At 38.5% G+C, this 20,563-nt stretch overlaps 1 protein-coding gene across 10 annotated transcripts in view; it reads left to right on the plus strand.

Moving 5' to 3' along the window:
- ZNF644 (zinc finger protein 644) overlaps nt 1-20,563 on the plus strand; it is an 81,225-nt gene that overhangs the window by 44,258 nt on the left and 16,404 nt on the right. For 5 of the 10 annotated variants that reach the window (XM_061379133.1, XM_061379141.1, XM_061379142.1 and 2 more), the window contains 2 exons: nt 7,391-7,442; nt 19,564-19,636. The gene's annotated coding sequence lies outside the window, so the exon portion shown is untranslated. Of the gene's footprint in view, nt 1-7,390; nt 7,443-19,563; nt 19,667-20,563 lie in introns of all 10 variants that reach the window. The other 5 variants (XM_061379135.1, XM_061379137.1, XM_061379138.1 and 2 more) reach the window with 3 other exon arrangements.

Genomic DNA, 20,563 nt, shown 5'->3' on the forward strand with positions numbered 1-20,563 from the left:
GAAATTATAATGAAGGTGAATTATTTCTCTGCAGCTTACTGCTTATGGGAATTCTCATTGTGAAGAATGCCAGTCAATTTAGTTGGATATTGATGGACTGTAAAGTTATTTATTAAATATCAGTGATAATTAGAGTGTTAAACCTAATCTTAGCTGAGGGAGAAACTGCATTGATAAATAAGCTTCAGAAACAACATCTCAGTATGTTCTCTTAAGGCCTTGAATTTCCAGATGTTTGCAGAACTCCATCTTTAAACTGATGCATTAGTTCGGTGCTTTCATGCTTTCATTTGTATGTTTGTAGTTACATATTTGCTTACTAAACAATGTATTCTTAAAGTACACAGCTCTTAAATTATGTCAGTTTCCCCTTGCCTCTCTCCAGACATCTTTCTATCTTTATTGTGGGCCTGTTGTGTACATCTTTAAATGCTTGCTTCTTTATCTGTTTAGTGGTGGAGAGGAAAAGTAACCTTTTTGGCCAGTGTATGTTTTGTTAGTCCAAACCACACTCTTCATAGGATATTTTTCCCTCTGATGGCCTTTTCAGTTGTTTCCATTTGCATAATACAGATTTCCTAAATAATAATGAAATCTGTTGTTTGTAAAAACATAAGTTCTTTTTTTTTCCATTCAGGCTACTCTCTCTGACTGCTTTCATGCCTATAGTGATACTCCTGATAACGTTGCATTCTTCTAGTTGTAATCTTGTTTGGACTGAAGCAGCTTCACAGCCTGAGGTGTGATTAGTTGTGTTCATTTCTTACTCTGTCGCACTTCTCCTTGAAGTGCTTCACCGTCCCATACAGAGTGTTGTCAAAAAGCACAACTTTCTCCAAGCAGAAAAAGAAGAGATTTCAACACTTCCGCGTGAAAGCCCCACCACAGCTTTGGGAACTGTGCATGTGGCTTTACTGTGATGAATCCACAAAGGAAGAGCTGTAACTTCTTTGAGAACTGTTTTCAGATAACTCTCAAAATCTGTCAGGAGATTCAAAATGCAGGAGGCTGTCTTTCCTACAGTCCCTTGCTTGCTTTTGTTCACTCACTGCAGATTCTTTGAAGTCAGAAGCATCTCCATTAAAAGGACTTAAATTTTATCTCTTCATATTGTGAAGTATTAAATTGTTGCTTAATTTGACTTCTGGATAATGCAGGCTTCAGTAGGTTATCCTGCACTTAAAGATTGCTTTTCATTAACAATTGTAAGAAGAATGATCTTTATTTTTTCCTTTGCAAATTAAATTTAGGTAAATTTTGTTGTCGCATTTATAATTCAGTTGGTTAAGCTGAAGTTTAAATAGCATAAATGGAGAGAACTTCTACAAATCCTCAAAGGGAGTTAATTTTGTGGTATTAGAAAACCTCATGTTTACATTTGAGTGATGATTTAAATGGAGCTACACTGAATGTTAGTTCTACATATTTGTGGGTACTGAATGTAGATGAAGTTATTTTTATACTGTTTAATAGAAATCAAAGAGCATCAAAGCTTCTGCAAACACAAAGAAGGAAGCTACATTTTGTACAGACAAGGTCATTTCTGACTACTTGTGGAGAAAATGGCAGTATATCTTGTATTTAAAGAGCTTTTCAGCTGTATTAACTGATTTAGGATACTATTGTCAACTAAGCTTTAGCTTTTTCAGTCCTTTTCTGAAGTGATTTTATCCTTCATAGTTGTGTGTACAATTTTAGCTGGAGCTTCTTCTGGGTTTCTTGTAATAGCCTTTTCTTAGAGTAATCTCTGCTTTCTGCTGGCTGATTTTTCCTGCACTGATTCTTAGAATTGTTAGATTTCTGTAAGATTATGGACATTTATCAGAGCTGCATCAGGTACTAGAATGAAATCATCCCATTTCCCCCTCCTCCCCCCATTTTGAATTTAGCAGATTTTAATGCCGGGATGGCAATATCCTAATAAATGTAAATGTTGCATTTCAACCAACTAATCAAAGCTTGTAAGTCCTAGAAAGCTGTCCTGGGTTCAACAGTAGCAGTCATTTTTCTCCTTGGTAGCTGGTGCAGTGCTGTGTTTTGACTCTTGGCCTGGGAACAGAGCTGATAACAATGATGTTTTGGTCTGGCCAAGGACTTTGTGGGCCTCATGCTCTGCCACGGAGGAGGGGAAGTCAGGAGGAAGCAGAGACAGGACACCTGACCCAAACTGACCAAAGAGGTATTCCATACCACAGCACGTCATGCCCAGGAGGTAACTGGGGTTACCCGGAATGGCTAGGACTGTGGGGTTGGAGGAGGTATCGGTCAGTGCTTGGTTGGGCTGGGGGGGGCGAGTTATATTGGTCAGCTGGTGGTGAGGTGTTGTATTCTCTTCCCTTGTTATTTCCTTTATCATCATTACTATTATTGGTGGTAGCAGTAGTGATTTGTGTTATACCTTAGTTACTAAACTGTTCTTATCTCAACCCATGGGAGCTGCATTCTTTTCGATTCTCCTCTCCGTCCCTTCAGGAGTAGGGGGATGGCAAGAAGGGGGGGAGTGAGTGAGAAAGCTGTCTGGCTGGGGTTAAATCACGACAAAGCACTTGAAAATCAAGCCTACAGTTGTAAGCTTTTTCCTGTGTTTTTATGTTAATCTGGTGAAATGCACTGTTTAGCCACAGCTTACACCAGCAAAAGTAGTTTGGACAGTACAGTTTGTTCTACCCTTTGTTTCTTCCTTTTCTGTCCTTCTTCCACAAGCATAATCACCTATAGGGTCAAAAGCTAGATTTGTATTACATTACAAGTGTCTTTAAAAGCAACCAACCAGCAAAAGAAAAAAACCCACCACACCAAAAAAACTTCTCTATGAATTACATTTCTGACTGCAGCCATTCCAGGAGAGCATGTTGGTTGAAGATGGTTAAGTGTCTTTTCCCAGATAGGTGTAGATGTGTCAGTTAGCAGAGATCTGTTAGGAAACAGTTGTGAGCAGTTGTTTTTCCTCTACTTAATATGGGCTGATGCTAGCCTTACGAAGTTTAACCATGCCAAGTGCAAGGTCCTACACCTGGGTTGGAGCAATCCCAGGCACAGCTGCGGGTTGGGCAGAGAAGAGATTCAGAGCAGCCCTGCAGAGAAGGACTTGGGTGTGTTGGTCCATGAGAAAATGAACATGAGCTGGCTTCAGTGTGCGCTTGCAGCCCAGAAAGCCAACCGTATCCTGGACTGCATCAAAAGGAGCGTGACCAGCAGGTCCAAGGAGGTGATCCTGCCCCTTTACTCTGCTCTTGTGAGACCTCACCGGGAGTATTGTGTGCAGTTCTGGTGTCCTCAACATAAAAAGGTCATGGAACTGTTGGAACAAGTCCAGAGGAGGGCCACGAGAATGATCAGGGGACTGGAGCACCTCCCATATGAAGATAGGCTGAGAAAGCTGGGGCTGTTCAGCCTGGAGAAGAGAAGGCTGTGTGGAGGCCTCATAGCAGCTTTCCAGTATCTGAAGGGGGCCTATAGGGATGCTGGGGAGGGACTCTTCATTAGGGACTGTATTGATAAGACAAGGAGTAATGGGGTGAAACTTAAACAGGGAAAGTTTTGATTGGATATAAGTTCTTTACTGTGAGGGTGGTGAGGCACTGGAATAGGTTGCCCAGGGAAGTTGTGAACGCTCCATCCCTGGCAGTGTTCAAGGCCAGGCTGGACAGAGCCTTGGGTGACATGGTTTAGTGTGAGGTGTCCCTGCCCATGGCAGGGGGGTTGGAACTTGATGATCTTAAGATCCTTTCCAACCCTAACTATTCTATGATTCTATGAAATAAGGGCTAAGTAGTAGATAAATGGATCAAAACTACTGTCGGGATTACTTCAGATTTTATTTACTCATTGTGCACCTTTGCATTCTAGTGTTTCTCAGATGTTTGCCCCATAGAGGGGCATGCTATAGGAGGTATTTCACTATAGCTGATAGGGCCCTAATAACATAAAGTGAATAGAAGTAAATTTAGTGTTGATACAAGATCCAGTTCTAATAACAAGAGGAGTACTTAGGCAAGTTTTGTGCAGTAGCTCACTTTTGGACTCGAATTGTCATTACATAACCTTGTGTTGTGAATGGTTATGAGCTTGATGTAAGTCATGAGTAACATCTGTTCTGCTATCTTTGCTGATGTGAAAGTAGTTATCTTAGTTGTTCTTTATGAACCTGAATTTGTAAGTAGCAACTGTAACTGTTGCTTACTTGGGAAAGCAGCATCATGGAAGCTTTTGTAGCTGCTCTCTAGCTGGCCAGAAGGATTGAAAACTCTGATTATCTGTATCAGTTATTTTGCAGCCTGTGTATACAGCCTTTTAAATGACTCCTGAAATGCTTTTTGAGAATCTCTTTGTGTCTTTGTAGCTCAGATGCACTTGAGGGGTTGTTCTGTCTCTGACCAGTACTCACCAGTGTGACTCTGTCATTGCATATAGACTGGAGAACTTCTTGTGCCTACTTTGGCCTTTTTAATATGTTGCATGAAAAGAAGTATCGTTGGTATGATGCTTTCTTGCTTTGTCACTAGGCAAGGTGATCATAGTTATCATTGAACCAGGCTTGGTTCACATTTACCAATGAGTGAGAAATGCTTGTGCTTCTTTAAGCTTTCTCACCTGTGAGAATCCATCTGTGTTTCTTTAGTACCACTGTGGGTACACTTGAGATATCTCCTGTCTCCACCACTGCAGTTTTCTTTCACTCCCTGTTCTCTGCCCTTATCAGAACAGGCACCTGCTTATCAGTGATCAGAAGCCTCACCATTGCACAGCAGTCCTTGTACCTGTTGTTGGGCCCCTTTTGAGTGGCAAGGCCTCAAGGTGAATGCTCTGTAACTACATTTCCTACCTGCTTTTGAGTCTTTTGATGCTGTCTTTATTACTGGTGAGGGAGTCTGGCTTTCATTCTTGCTTCCTTTTCCGATAATGAGAATTGAGACAGAAAAATCAGAGCCAAAGCATTTGTGATTTTGAAATCTTCACCTTTCCCTAAGGAGTCTTGGAGAACTAGCCCTCCTGGATCTGATGGTGAAGAATTTCAGGTGCTCAGTTATTCCAAATGTCAACACCCTTGAAATGAATGGTAGGTGTTAGAGTTTGATTATACTGGCATGAGAGGAATCTTCTCTGACAGCAGAATGACCTTTGAGAGTTGAGTGTTGGTTAAGTACTGTAGGTTGGATTGGTTTAAACAGTGAGAGTCTCAGTGCTGTCAGTAGTTCGGGCTAAAATCTGGTGTCTTTCTGTGAATCGCATTGACTTCATTAAGATGTTTGCATGCCGTGGCATGACCTGTTACCCATAGAGTGGAGCTTTGAACACAAGTGAGTTTGAAATCCCAGAAAGGGGAGTTAATTCTGTAGGGCCCTTTGAAGTTTGTAACACAGGGCTGCAGTGGCCAGCCCTTTGGTGCTTCAGCAGTTTGCTTGCCGATCATCTTCTTGGTGAGACTTCTGTCACCTTTCCTTCAGCCAGGCAATATCCCATCTACTCTCTTCACTTCTCTTTCCTTCTGTGCTAAACCCCAGGACAGTAGAGTACCCCCAGGTTTATCCCCCAAGTGGTCTGTGAGCTTCCTATGAACCAAAGGGTACTTGCATTTAAGTTTTCTCCAAAGAGCACATTCAGTGAGTACAAGAGTAGTACATACCCTCCAGATAGGCAGTGTAGGGTAAGACTTCCCATCTTATGTCAACAGAGGAATAGATTGCTCCAAATTAATGTTTTCATGAAAAAGCTGTTACAGTGAGTAACTGTATTACCGCACTGATCTACAGTTGTCTGGGCTAAATCCTTTGATGCAAAAATTTTGTCTGCGCTTGAATCACAAACCATGAAATCTATATTGAGAACAGTTATTACTGATGTTCAGCTAATTGCAATGTTCAGAAAATGTGAGAATTGCTACAGTGGTGGTGTGAGATCATTTTGCAGGGGGAAGACGTTGATGTAGTTCTTACTTGCAGTGAGAGAAGTGTTTGACTGGGATTGACTCTGCCCAGACAAAGTGCACACACAGGATTACTGAGGTGTCTGGTTTAGTGCTGATATTAGTGTTTGGTAATGTTAAAGCCTGTAAAGAGTTTGGATCCCATTTACTGAAAGGTGTTATGGCTCTTCAAAAATGCATGGTATTTTGTGGGTGTTTTTAACTGTAGCTTTACATTTACCTTCTGTAACACACAGCAGGGCTCCATTACTGTTTGCAAATAACACTTCTGCTTCTCCAGGCACATCAACATTACTCTGAAACCTGACTAAAGAATTTTTGACTTTTTTCTGTAATAACATCTTACTTGAGAAATGAGCATGTATTTTGAATAACAATAATGCATAAAGGCAACAGGTTTATGTGGTACTTAAGTAATGATCCTGGGGCTAGGGAAAGGAGTTTGGAGACTTGTCTTCTCTTGCTTTATGTTGCCAGCAAGACTTCTTTGAAAGGTCTGTCTTTTCTTACTCTTTGTAATTTGGGAGGTGGCTTTGACACAGTTACAGGTTAACCGGGGAACTTGGAATCATAAAGCTGTGTGTGATCAAATTGGAGGGAAAGAATCTTCAGCAGTATTTGAGAATGGGTATCTGTTTCAGAGTTACTTATTGTGATAGATACATTGGTTTAGATACAAATAACCTTCTCTGTAAAGCTCTATGCTGGTTGGTGCGTCTTCATTAGAAGTAGACCCAGAGATGCTGTACCCAAATCCATTCTTGCTTTTTTGCAGCTTCAGTGACTTTTGGGGTCTCTTCCAAATGTTACATACTCTGATTATCTCCAACTAGGAAGTGAAATACTTCCTCTATAGTTAGTTCTGTTAAAGATCCATGAGCAAAACTGAGATTAGAGCATTTAATCTTAATTATCTTTCATGAAGGCAAAGTAAGTAATGATTTTAAAATGGCTCAGCCAGCCTTAAAACAATAAGCACAGTTTTGTCCTAGGAAAGGCAAGGAAGTAGTGAGGCCCAGACTTAAAATTGTCCAACACTTAATCTTGGATATGTTCATCATTTTTCCTTGAAAGATTTAAAAAACATCTGTGACAATTTCCTTTATGTGTTTCATTCCCCATCCAGGGACCTTGAAGGCCCTAGTAGAAAATGCAGCAGAGCTTTTCTGACCTGTAACTTTTTCCTGTCCCGCTCACTTAGCTTAATAGCCTGTGTGTATTTGACAGGATTTCTTGGTGGATCTTTAATTGAAATACCAACATCTGTGTGTATTTGGAAATTAACGTGTGTAATTGGGTGAAGACCACTGGAATTTTGATATTTCTACGCTGAGACAAAACTGATGGAATACTTGTTTAGCTGTGAATTTCTTATCTCTGTGCTTTGTCTGTCTTGCCTCATAGTCTAGAACACAAGCAGGAAACAGTGATATTTGTACAGTAAGTTCTTGTTTTATTTTGCAGGTTTGTTTTGATGTGGAAGTGGATCTCACAGCTTCATGTAAATCAAACAAAGGTGAGTAGGAGTTTTGTGGGTTCTGCTTTTCGGGGGGGGGGGGGGGAATGGGTGTTCTTTCCCCCCTACCCCAAATTCCTTAGGTCCATTAGTGTATACTGCTAAACACTCAAAAAGCTGTCAAGGAATTCTGCTAGCTGTTGAGAACCAAAATGATGAGTCCTTCAAATTAATTTCATCCTCTACACATAATACACCTGGTTTCAAAGTACTGAAAGTGTACTTTGCATTGTGAAAGCAGCTGTTAAACTTGCACTTACTCGATTAATAAATAACTGTGTGGGAAACTTGACCAGCTATCAGAATTTTTAATAATGAAATTCTCTTGAGTTTGGGTTTGGGTTTTGGTGGTTTATTTGACCCCTCAGGGACACTTCTGGGTGCTATTTGAAAGACAGAAAAGTCTATGAAGATTTACTGCTGGTACTCATGAGCTGTAGAACTCAGGTGTCTATTTGCAAATGTGAAGTGTGGGTCTGGGAAAATTGTTCTGTAACTTTGGTATTTGTCCCACCCCCCCAGATATTTTGAGGAAAAAGAGAACTTATCCCATATTTTGTTTCTCTTCATGTTACTTGATATTCTACTTCAGGAAAACTTTGAACTGTAATATTAGTCTCTTCTCCGTTAAATTTTGTGAAATGTAGCAGGGACCAATTTGCTTTAGTCTGTGTTAGCTTGAGTCTTTCAAGAGTATCTTTAGGTAAGGCCCACAGTTCAGTAAATTCTCTGCTGTGGAAACAGAGCATGATGGACTTGTGTACACAGGCTTCCATACCAAACAAAAGCTGGCTTCTCGAGTTTCCTGCTTGCTACTTGACCAATATGCCGTCTGTGATACATCTTCTTGCGGTGACCTGGTGTTTTGAAGAGGTGAGAGTAAGATCCTGTTTGCTCAGATGGGCTTGTTTTTTAGCTGTAGATGTAGTTTTAAAAATCATAGAATGTTTAGGGTTGGAAAAGTCCTTAGGATCACCCAGTTCTAACTCCCCAAATGTAGTATGTGCATTTTAAAATAGACGTGTCTGTTGTGTCTTCTGCTCTGCAAAGACTTTTCTTAGTGCTACTGCCGTCAACTTTAAAATACTGATTACAGCAGAATGCTTTGTGGGGAATTTAAAACAACACTTTGTTCGATGTTGTTCCTTTGTATAATGTACAACTGATTCAGGACTTTTGATTATGGATTGTCTTCCGAACTGTGAACAATTAGAAGTAAGCTGTACTGCTGTAGCATGCATATAATCAGATGTAGACGATGTTTACTGCCTTAGCTTGACTTAGGAAGTTTCTAGAATATGTTGCTTTGAGAAAACAAATAAATGCAACTCTGCAAAAGGAAATACTTTATCTGAGGATGAGTGCAAAACAAGAATCATGGCTACAGAAGGGACTTGTATTCTCAGTAAGATTTATATTGTTCCCTGTGCCTTCTAATGCTGAAAGTACTGAAAGTACTTCATGCTTACAGTTTATGTTCTGTCTCTTCTTAATTTATGTGTTATCTCATTACTGGTTTAAATGCAGAAAATTAATTGAGAAGTCTATATAAATAACTGAATATGTTCTTTAAGCATGAGATCATCTGAATGAAACTCCAAAGACCTTTCATCTTAATGGTGGTTGTCTCTGTATAATAGAAAAAAGCTGGTCTCTGAGGGGAAAGCCTCTGCTCTTGCATACATAACAAGAGGGCAGAAAAAATGCGTAAAAGAATACATGGAAACAGTGTAATGGTGTTTGATCAGTGTTATTATTGCTTGGAGGAGATCTTGAGGTTCTGGCAGTTCTGTAAAAATGACAACTGAATAGTCAGTAAATCAATGCAAATATTATGCATTTATCAGGGAGCAAAACAAAAACCAGAATAAAACAAAAACCAGATCCGGTTATACAAATCTGTGGTGTATCATAGACGCATTGCATTGCTATGTGTATTGCTTCTTGAGTACTAGTCTAGTTCTGGGACTGAAAAATGGCACAGAAGGTTAGAGAAGGGCAGCAAGGATCACTGAAAGACTTAAAGAACAAACTGCGTTTCCCAAGTGCCTCTGTCTTCTGTCTTCACTCATGACTGTGGTGGTTGCAGCATCTTCTAGACTTCTAAACACTGAATTCCCACGACTCAGTGCAACCTTGTCCTTTTGCATAAGCTTATGTAATTTAAACCAATAGCTGAAAATGGGATTTAATGATTTGCTCAAACATTTTTCTTGTACACTTGACCCGAATGTATTTCGTAATGACTGACAGTGTGGTTTCCATGTAGGTTTTCTTTGAATAAAGGATCTGGGATCTGGGCTTTTTGTTCTTTAATACAAATGCAAAAAAATTGATATCCTGGCTTTTGGAAATTAAAAATAATAACCTTTTGCTATTTAAAACACACAGGTGTAAAATACTATATGCAGTGAATGTACTTTATTGGGATTACCATAGTTTTTAAGTTTCTGAATTCCAGGCTGTATTTCCTGAGCTCCATATGAGGAGATATCTTGTATTAAATATGGGGAAAAGTAAGGAAAAAATAATCTTGGTCTCAGTGTGTTAATAGAATAGTGGGTCACGCTTCTGTGTAACCAGAAGGTGACAGAAGGTAGGTGCTTGAGCTGACTTTCCTTGTAACAGTGTGTATAGTGAGGTCAGATTTTAAGCGTTTGAGGTATCAGGGGAAAACACTTGCTTCCAGAAAGTGTCTTGAATGTATTAAGTATTGCTGTAAAAGTAGAGGATGTAATAAATTATAATAGTACTGTGGATGCTGAAGAAGGATAGGTTATGTACAGAATTTTGCACAGGATAAATTTGAGTACGTGGGATGTGTGTTTCTTTGGCTCATACAATGGATCTCAAAACAATTTTCATCTTGTTCGTATTGTCCTGGTAACATCAAGTTGAGTTTTCTGCCATTAAATCACTTATGGTAATGACTTTTTAAACAAAAACCATTTATGAAGGGGGTGACATTATCTTTTCTTGTCACATGGAATTGCAAGTTTTCTCTGTTCATCTGATCATCTACAGAGTTATGTAGCTTAGGGTCTTTTAAAAACTCTTTATTTCATGTTTGTCGGTAAAAGTGATCTTTCTCCAAGTTGGCAGATTTTTTTGTTCTTAAACTAAAAAGGTACAAGGTAGTTTTTTGGCCTTAACCTGGCACTGCTTCTTTCAGTCTTATTAGGTTTTTAACCCTTGATCACTGAAAGAATATAGAGGAGTATGAGAGCTACTTTGCTGGTAAGGATGAGTGAATATCGCTAATATAATCCATTACACTAAAGTTCTGAATTAAATGAGTGAAAACAGAGTGTTCATTTCAAGTAGTCTTTTTATATTTGGGAAGGATAGCATGCTTTAGGAGTTAAGAAGTCTTAACATTTGTGACGCTGTTAATATGGACAGCAAATTGTTGCCAACCGAAAAGCATGAGAAATTGCTAAATGTGTTTCAAATTGTGCTGGATGAAAAGGATTTCAACTTTTATTTACTATAATAGGAAATAAGATCAGAATATTTCCAAAGTTGAAAGGTTTTCTAAGATCTGCCTCAATAAAATCAAGTTAAACTGTTCTTAATGTTGTTTTTAAGAAAGCTTTACTGTAAATCCATTGTGCAGCATCATTTTGTTGTCATGCAAGTTTTCATCTGTGGTCTGTAGGACTGACACTAGTTCATGCAGGTAACTAACAATATAGTGAATTGAGAAATATTCCTGTAAAAATAGTCAAATATACCTGACTAAAATCCTTCCCAATCTGTTTTGAACTTTACAAGCTAACAGAAGTACATAATATAGCTTGTCCAAATAACAAGCTGAATGTTTATACTTTAAGAGGTCTTTTGCTCAGTTACTGAATTCACCTTTCTCTGAAATTTGGGTCTATGGTGAAAATAAGACTTCTGTGACCTTGTAGTTGAAGTTGACTAGGGATTTGTACAGTTACAGAAAACAGCTAATTGTTAGAGTCAGTTTGTTGCTATATATTGCATTTATATTGAAGAAATAGTTCTTTACCCAGATTCTCACAAAAGGTGCCTGAACAAAAAGACTGAATTGCAGGAAAAGCCTTTGTTCTAAACAGAAAGTCAGTTTTAGATTTGGATATAAAAATTCTGTAGGTTTTGCTTTGGTTGATGAATTTTAAGTACATTAAATACACCATTGCTCACACTTGGTGGCCAGAGGAACGTTTTCATTTCTGTGTGTTCTACACGTGGGGAGTAATTAGATTTGCATACAGAATTTCACCACCACTTGGTGGCAGTACCTGGCTTCAAAAGGACTTGTTTCTGAGCAGATGAAGTGACTGATTCTGTACAGCTATAGGTTAAGGGGGAGTAGATTTGTCATAAAATGTCTAAAAGTTAGTGATGTGTTTTAGAAATCAGAATACTTTTTATTTAACCTACTGGAAGGATTTGCATTTGTAAGTCTCTATGGAAGACCAAGCTATTATGCCTAATACGTAATTTAAGCCTATTTCTTGAGTTAATACTATTCTCAAGTGATGTATTTAATATTCCCCACTTGAATTATTCTAGCATTTACTTCTAGCGTTTCACTTTGATTGAGCAGTGTACTTAAAGTAATTTTAGAACATAAAATTTGCTTCATGGTAGTGTTCTTCATAAGGATGTGTTTTGAAGTTAAATACAGGACTGCCAAACCAATTTTTGCCTTCTAAAATGTTCTCTGCATTTTCACTTTTTCATTTATTAGTATAAATTTTAGGAAAAGATTCTCCAGTAGATTTTTCTGTCAAGAAAGCTGCCAAAAGTTTGTGCTGTTACTCATAGTTGTTGCCTCTTGGTTATGCCGATTCAGCAGCATGTGGGTCCCAGCTTTTTTAACTGGATAATGAAATGGTCAGAAGTGTGAAAGAAGGAACCTGGGGGAGCAGAGGAAGGCAGGAGTGCTTTAAATTGCCTTTGCTGCAAAGAAAATCATGATTCCAGTGTATAGCACAGTAATTCGACAACATTTGGCTCCATGTTGAGGCTACTTCCTCTTTCTTTAAACCAGAATCTTGCAATGACAGCAAGTCTTTCATTTTAGTATTATCCCTCATGTAAGGACTGTATGAGCCTGGAAGAATGCACCAAACATGTGCTGTTTGTGAAGTGTGTCTTTCACTGTGACTGAAGCTGCAGCAGAGCATTGCTGGTAGGAGTGGGTTCTGTGAGGAGGAAGTATTACTGTCTTGCCTGAAAAGCCGATGCTAAGAGTCCAGCATCCTTAGGCCCCTCTGAGATATGACATGTCAAGAAGGCATCTAAATAAATTGTGACATAGAAGAAGGATACATCCTGTGGAAAGTCCTGAATTGTAGAAATACTAATAGAAAAGGAGGTGTGACTTGGGAAATGCATTTGCATGTGATAATATTACTTTATGTAGTGAGACAACTCTGGGAAACAGCAGCACTGGAAGAGAGAGAGAAGATTGAGGGGCATCAGGCTATAATTTTGCTGTGAATGTGTTCTATATAACTTGGGATAGAGAGAATGTACTTCTGTTATATACCTGATTATTTTTGTGTCATTTTCTTAAGCTGAATGATAAATCAGAAGTTGGTGGTTGGAAACTTTAAAAAAAATAAAAATACACTTGTAGCTGTATTGCTGATATTTGAAATGAAAGGAAGAAGTGGATAGTCTGAGCATACGGAGCACTCTGAAGAGGAGTAACGCGAGCAGGAGTTGGAATTCCGTGTATCAAAGTGTACTAAAACAGAATCACAGAATAGTTGAGATGGGAAGGGACCTATAGAGATCTTGTCCAGTCCTCTGCCTTAAGTGGGTTACCTGGAGCAGTTTGTCCAGGACCATGTCTGGACAGCTTTTGAATGTCTCAAAGGACGGAGGCTCTACAGCCTCTCTGAGCAACATGTGCCAGTTACTGACACAGTAAAAAAGTTTTCCTTGCTTTCAGATGGAAACTGGGGTATCTCAGTTTGCACCCATTACTTCTTGTCCTGTCAATGAATGCCACTGGAAAGAGTCTGACTCTGTGTTTTTGTACCTTCCCATCAGATGTTTGTACATGTTCAACCCAACCTATTCTGTGATACTAAGATCATACTGAGCCTTGTCTTATCCAGGCTGAAGAGTCTGAAGTCAGTCAGCCTCCCCTGATATGAGATGCTGCAGTCTCCTAATTGTCTTAGTGGCCTATTTCTGGACTCCGTCCAATAGCTCCATATTTCACTTGAACTGGGCAGCCCAGAGCTGAACACATGACTCCAGATGTAGCTTTACCAGTGCTGAGTAAAGGGGAAGGCTCACCTCCCTCAGCGTGCTGGCAGCACTCCTCGCAGGGTATTATTGGCCTCCTTTGCCACACAGCATGTTGCTGGCTCGTGTTCAGCTTGCTGCCCAACAGGACCTCCAGGTACTTCTCTGCAAAGCTGCTTGCCAGCATGTACTGGTGCATGGGGTTATTCCTGGTACAAGACTTCATACTTTGTTGAACTTCATGAGGTTTCTGTCAGCCGGTTTCTCCAGCCTGTTGAGGACCATCTGAATGGCAGCACAGCCCACTCAGCTGCTCCACTCAGTCTTTTTCATCAGCAGACTTGCTCAGGGTACCTTCTGCCCTGTCATCTACATCATTAATGAAGACACTGAACAGTGTTGGACCAGTACTGACCCCAGTTTACAGGTACAGTTACTGACCACCAGCTATACTTTGTACTGCTGATCACAACCCTTAATTTTTTGGCAGCCAGATAAAAAACTGTCTCACAATAAGGATTTGTCTTTATAGACTGTAATGAGAAACCTTCTTGTTTTGTAGTTTTGGTGGTTAATAAACTAAACTACTTGTATTATGTTTGAATAAAAGCAAGTTTTAGTACCATACTTGGGACTTAAGAATACATTTGGCTGAAAAACACAGGTAATGGTGGTGAAAGGGATGAAAAGTGTTTTCTCAAACATTTAGCTTCTTTAGAGAGAAAAATTGTGTGAGCATGTGAGATTGAGATAAATTATCTCTGCATGTAAAAGTGCATTTTGGGGGAGAAATAGTGTGCCTTACCACAGAGCATTAAATCTGTATTATTTACATTTCTGTGACTCTTACTGGAATGCTGCAAAGTCATGTATGTTTGCATGGAGGAAAACTCACACTGTAGTTCTCATCTTTAGTAGAAACTAATGGCGCTGCAAGTCAAACTAGATCACACTACTAGAAATCCAGACTAGACAAAGAGCTGCAGGAATGTGGAGGTTTAAGTACGTGGCTTTCCTCTATGAACAGGGTTCTGGAGTGCTGGGGGAAGTTATGGAAACCTGTGAATTGCTAGACAATGTGTGACTGTTCTTCAGTTACCAGATTCAAAGTCATGCTTCTTTTGTACTGGGTAGGCATCTTTTAGAAATTACCTGACTCCCGTTGGAAAGTCTCTACCAGTGAAACCACCTTAAACTGCTGTGTTAGCACTTCCAAGAGTATTTTTTTAAAGTCATACATCTGATTCTTTTGACACTTAAATTGTATTGTAATTTATTTTATTGATTGCAGTATTGAATTTTAGCATGATGCACCCCGTTGTGACAAACTGGTTTATTTTCCCAAGCAAATCAATATTAGAGGAATAAGATTAAGAATGGTTGGTGGCAGTAATGGGATTCTCTCCTATAATTTCATTCTTCAGTTGTATACTGCTTCCTTTCGCATGTGAGCCGTTAAAGTATCACTCTTCCAACATTTTAGACCAGAAGTAAAGTTTCTGAAATTTAAGGCAAGTTTATTTTGTTTCTTTAGTACCTGATACACAGCTTTTGAAGGTAAATGAACTTTGAGAAGAAGTGTGTTTCAGATCTGTTCCTGAATATAACCTTCCTGAAAAGACAGGCTGCTTGTGTGTGGTGACTCCTCTGTAACTCAGAGTTTCTCTTTAGTTGGTTTCTTCTACATAGCTGTGACAAGTCAGGGAATCTTTCAACAGTATGGTAAAATGTTTGACTGGGGGAGGCAATAACTTTGTGTTTCTTTATTTAGGAATAATGTAACTTCTTAGTGTGGCATCAGTAATTTTTCTTGGTGCTTTAAAAATATGAGAGTCTTGATTAGCTATGAGAATTTCCAGTTTATGTTTTCATGTGAACAGCTGTGGATGTGAATTGAAGATAATTCAGTTCAGTGGAACTCCTCAGACTGTAATTATATTAATAACCATGTGTTTGTATGGAAAGTAGCTGTGGGAGGGCAGTAGTCATGGTGTTGTGCGTATTAAGCTGTCTCTTGCTACAGAGGTTTTCATGAAACCTCAGAAGCTTTGAGGTGAATTTGTAGGTTTCAAAGCTAAGCAAGGCAGTCTTCAAATAGTGTCTCTGCTGTGCAGAAGGGAATGTATTTTCAACACCTCAATTTGCAGGCACAAATAGAAGCTGGAGGAAGGCACGGTGGTCACTGACTCCGCTAGCTGTCAGGTTTCATGGTTCTATTTCCATCTGCAGCGTGGATCTGGATAGCTTTTGAAAAGAGAGAAAGTGGAAAATAAGTGATAGGTATTCTTCTAATGATCAGAGTATTGTGATTTTATTGACTTTGGGTATTCATATTGCCAGATAACACCCAAAACTCAGGTAGTGTGAGCTGTGTGTGTTACTGTATGGAAGAGGCAAAAATAATTGTGCATCTGTGTTCTAAATAACTTGGCGTTCATTTTTCTCAAGATGTGTCTGGTTTATGCGAATATGCTACCGGTTCCTCTATTACTCTGTACTAACCTTCATTTTCCAAAGGTTTTTAAACATCTCACCTTTGAAGCAAGCTCAGTGACTGTGTAATGGGGCAAAATGGAAGGAGGTGCATCTCTAGTCCTGTGCCATGATGTGCTTAAGCTCTCTCTGGTCTGCTGTTTCATGCCTAAAAATCTGTGACTTTGGTTCCATCACCTTTAATATAATGTGTCATTTGAGAAAACTTTATTACAGGAATGCTTGTAAATAATATTATAGATTTTGTTAGTTTTCTCTATCTACTTAACAAAGTCTTGAAAAAACTAAATGGTAGCAGTACAAATGTGAAACACCTTTCCTGATTCCTAAATATTTGAATAATCCCTTGAGTGTCCTGCTCATTCACATATCTGCTTAAAGACTTTGGTTTATGAGGAGTTACTTAGCAAAAGATATTTTTACCTTCATAACAGCACTGCTGAAAGATGCTGTATTTCTTCATTACTTTAACTAGACTGGTTAAATTCAATCCATTTAGGAGATGGCTTCTGAATTTTTTTCCTACTTAATACTTGCTCTTTTAGCTAATTTGCGTATTTTTATGAATTTAATGAGAAACCTGATACCAAAACACATAAAAGCACTTAATGCTTTTCACAAACTACACCAGCTTTTTCCATGTTAATTTTTCAGCTCCGGTATGCTTTGAAATCTGTTCTAAATCCTTGTAAAATAAGGCAGGGGTTTTTGCAACAGAAACTGACAGATGTCTAACTGCAACTCCTTGTAGGCAACAGTGTACCACTGGAATGTAAGCTTTAATGAACTAGTATTACATGAAAGCAGTACTCTTAATTTGGTGTGTGACCCTGTTACGTAGCAAACGTTGACACTTTGGAATAAGAACCTGGAGATGCTGTAAACCTACTTGCTATAAATACGATTAATAAGTTATATAGAACAATGAAATTAAGTATATTTCTATCAAAAAGAATTCTTAATGAACAGAAAGTGGACAGCATAGATCTGATGACAGGAAGGTTGCATCTAATCTAAATTACTGAGTGACCCAGGAAGCTTGCTCAGAGGGATTGCCGAATAATTATGTTAATATGCAATTATCACCTCATTTCTGCTGTAGTAACCTCAAGATGTAGTGTAGTAAGGGTGTTATAGCAAGTGCTGATAGTTTGCAAAAATACTGATGTTCAAGATTTTTGAGACAATAAGATTAGCTTAAGGCATTTAAATTCTGATCTGTCAGCTTGAAGATAGATCTGACCTTACACTTTTTTGATGCTTAGACTGTCTGGCCACAGGCAGTCATATCTGAAGAACTCATTAGGATTTTAAAAACTGATATTTTATGAAGAAAACCAATATTAAAAATTACGTAAATTTAAAAGTACTTAATTAAATGGGGTGGAATGTGTCTTGGCTGAATAATTGATTGTTTTCTGCTTTTGAATATGAAATAGTTTCTCTATAATAAAGTGTATCATGTAAACCAAGAATAACACTGTTAACTGCACTATGGTCATTCTAGGCTTACCTGACATAACTGAATTAAATTTGGCCTGGCCTTTTAGATGAAGTGTGTTTCAAAGGTATGAACCTGGGATTGTGTGTGCTTGTGTTTGCTTTTTAAGCATTGTCATTTTTACACTTCATGTGTCTTAGATATATAGCACTAAAGTGCTTAAATAATTGTATGATGTTTGCCCTGGTAGGAGATACAACAAACACTATTGACAGCAAATTTTAAGTTTGATCTCAATGTTTAGTTTTTCAAATACACTAAGGAAGGATTAATTACTGTGTTAGGTAGTGTTTCAGTCTGGGTGTTGCACTTCCTCAGTGATGTGAGTTAGATCATAATGTTTCCCCCAGAATTACAGGATTATACAAAATATTTTCTTATCTGTGTCTACTTACACCTATCATTGTTCCTGCATAAATTTCTACACATGGAATAGATAACGTAAATGAAGTATTGCATCTTGGCTAGGTGTCATCATAAGACTAAATTACTGTCATTTTATGTGCTTTCATTAATAACCACACTGTTAAAACTGTTTTCTTCTTGTTGTTATGCATGTGAAACAGCGAATTGTACCACCCTGATACCTGGAAAAGTATGACAATTAGTAGAAAATTAATAAAATGTTAGTGATATTATTGATACAGTAAGCATTTCAGGCTTCATTCAAAGATTGAAATCTTGCAGGAACAGCCGATTACCAGAGAAGACTTCTAATCAGATCCATATGGAATAGTTCACAATCTCCATAAATACACAGTATGGAAGCGAGTCTCTTACAAGATTGCACAGTGTAATGTTTTAGATAATGCTCATGATAACTCTGAAGAGAGTTTCAGTTTAAAGGTGATTGTATGGTGCCCCAGCCACCGTTTTATTTGAAGCTTTAACACTAATATTTAGCATCAGTATGGTTTTGTATGAAGAGCAACATGGTTTTGTCTTCATCACATAAACTTGTGAAAAGTTTTCAGGAGCCATTCTGATAATGAGGATTGCAGTCTCCAAGCAGGCACGATATTCTCAGTTTGCCTCCCTGCTGTTCAGAGGGTAGTAGTGAACTTGCTTTAAATGGGAAGCGTCTGTTCTTCCCCTGAACCCCTCACACCAGAACAGATGGGTGGAACTTGGAACATGGAAGGTTTTACCTCAGAGGTGGTAACAGTGAAGCCACTCATTAACACTGAATTTACCACTTCGTTAGCAACATTGCTTCCTGTTGGGAAAAGCTAATACAGGCTCTCAGATTGACTGAGCATATATTTGTCTACCTCTGCAGTAATAGAACAAGGAAACACACATCTTTCAGGCAAAACTGGCTTCCTAAATTTCTTAACTTTCTGTGATCATGTTTATACTTTGCTGCCTGATACTGTGTGAAGCTCACTCAATTCAGGTGTAAAATTGATGGGGCTGTTGTACATCCTTGGAGGTTTCGCTTCTTTTGACTTACTCATTACTGATTCTTAGTACACGTTTGCACTGCCCATTTTTAACTTGTGTACGTGATGTAAAGACTCCTGCTGGGTGGTGCATTATCACCATTTTAGGGTGATAGCTTTGAATGTGATCTTATTGGAAGTCTTTATTATGGTGGAAAATGACCCATCTCAATATTTTTATCTTCAGAATAGTAAATGAGTCCTATTACATTCAGGCTTAGGTTTTACAAACATAAAGGAGTTTAAAGCATTTGTTTTGTCCTTTTGCCAGTTGTGAACAAAGCAAGCACAATAACAGAGAATTGCCATGAGGCCGTAGCTAGCTTTGAATTGTGTGAATAGCTGTCATAATGTTGAATTTAAAAACTAATACAAATGCTGGATTTATTTTAGAGTGTGACATATAAAGGTGAAAGTGGTGTCGTTTAACCAGGTTGTTTTCTCTCCTTAGGAAAAAAGGATGTCAAGAGTGATTATCCTTAATTTCGATGAAGGACCATTGCAGGGAGCCATGGATATTACTTGTGAGTTGTAACATCTTAATTCAGAGAGTCTAGATAATGACTCCTTTTAACTGAGATCTATTAAAAATGTTAATTAGTAACTGAAACTAAGTATGCGATGGCAGGAATCAAATCCCCCAAAAGATCAAAGCAAGTAGTACACTTTAAGGGTAAAATATGTGATTTCTGTAAAATATGGATGTTTCTGGCTCCTGGATGTGTGTTTTAATGCCTTATGCTTACTGTGTTCTGAGGTTCTATATAAGAGGTAAATGCCAGGGTAGAACTGAAGTTCACGCTCCAGTTTATTATATACTGATTTTCATGTGTAGGCAGTTCCTTTGTGCTCACAAAGCATTGGGTAGATGCTTTTGTGTATGAATATAAGTCATTTGTAGAAAGACATGTACACAAGGTCTCCTAGAGGCAATTAATATGTAGTAGTTCTCAGTATTAATGGATGGTGTTATTGTCATGCTCTGGATTCACTGTTTTTTCTGGTAGGTAAATCCTAATTAAAAAATTCTAATTTGGGGGGCGGGGGGGGTGGAAAGGGAGTGTTCCACCTTTGAAAATGTGCTGATTTATTTGATTATAATTTAAAATGGACTTACAGTATAATCAGGATTTGACTTATTTTAAAGCTAGAAGAGCCCTTTTGTAAGAAGGGAATGGGAAGACATTTGATTTCTTCAGTGAGTTTGATCCTTTGCTATGTCTCTGTCAGTAATCAGATGTTCGAAGTCAGCTTAGCTTCCTCTTTTAATACCAAAGCAAGCACTTCCTCAGGCTTATGTATAGCATAAGGTCAGTTGTATACAAGCACGATTATTTTAGTTTCATAGGTCCTAAAGGGAAGTATGTTTAAAAAGCAAACAAACAAAACACTAAAATGTCTTAGTAGGTGTCTGAGTAGCCTTTGCTCTGAACTTGTTTTACTTCTAGAAT

Source organism: Neopsephotus bourkii, unplaced genomic scaffold (genome assembly GCF_033783945.1).
Source record: "Neopsephotus bourkii isolate Nb327-2 ecotype Australia unplaced genomic scaffold, CSIRO-AGI_Nbou_v1 NB_1768, whole genome shotgun sequence".
Lineage (NCBI taxonomy): Eukaryota > Metazoa > Chordata > Aves > Psittaciformes > Psittacidae > Neopsephotus > Neopsephotus bourkii.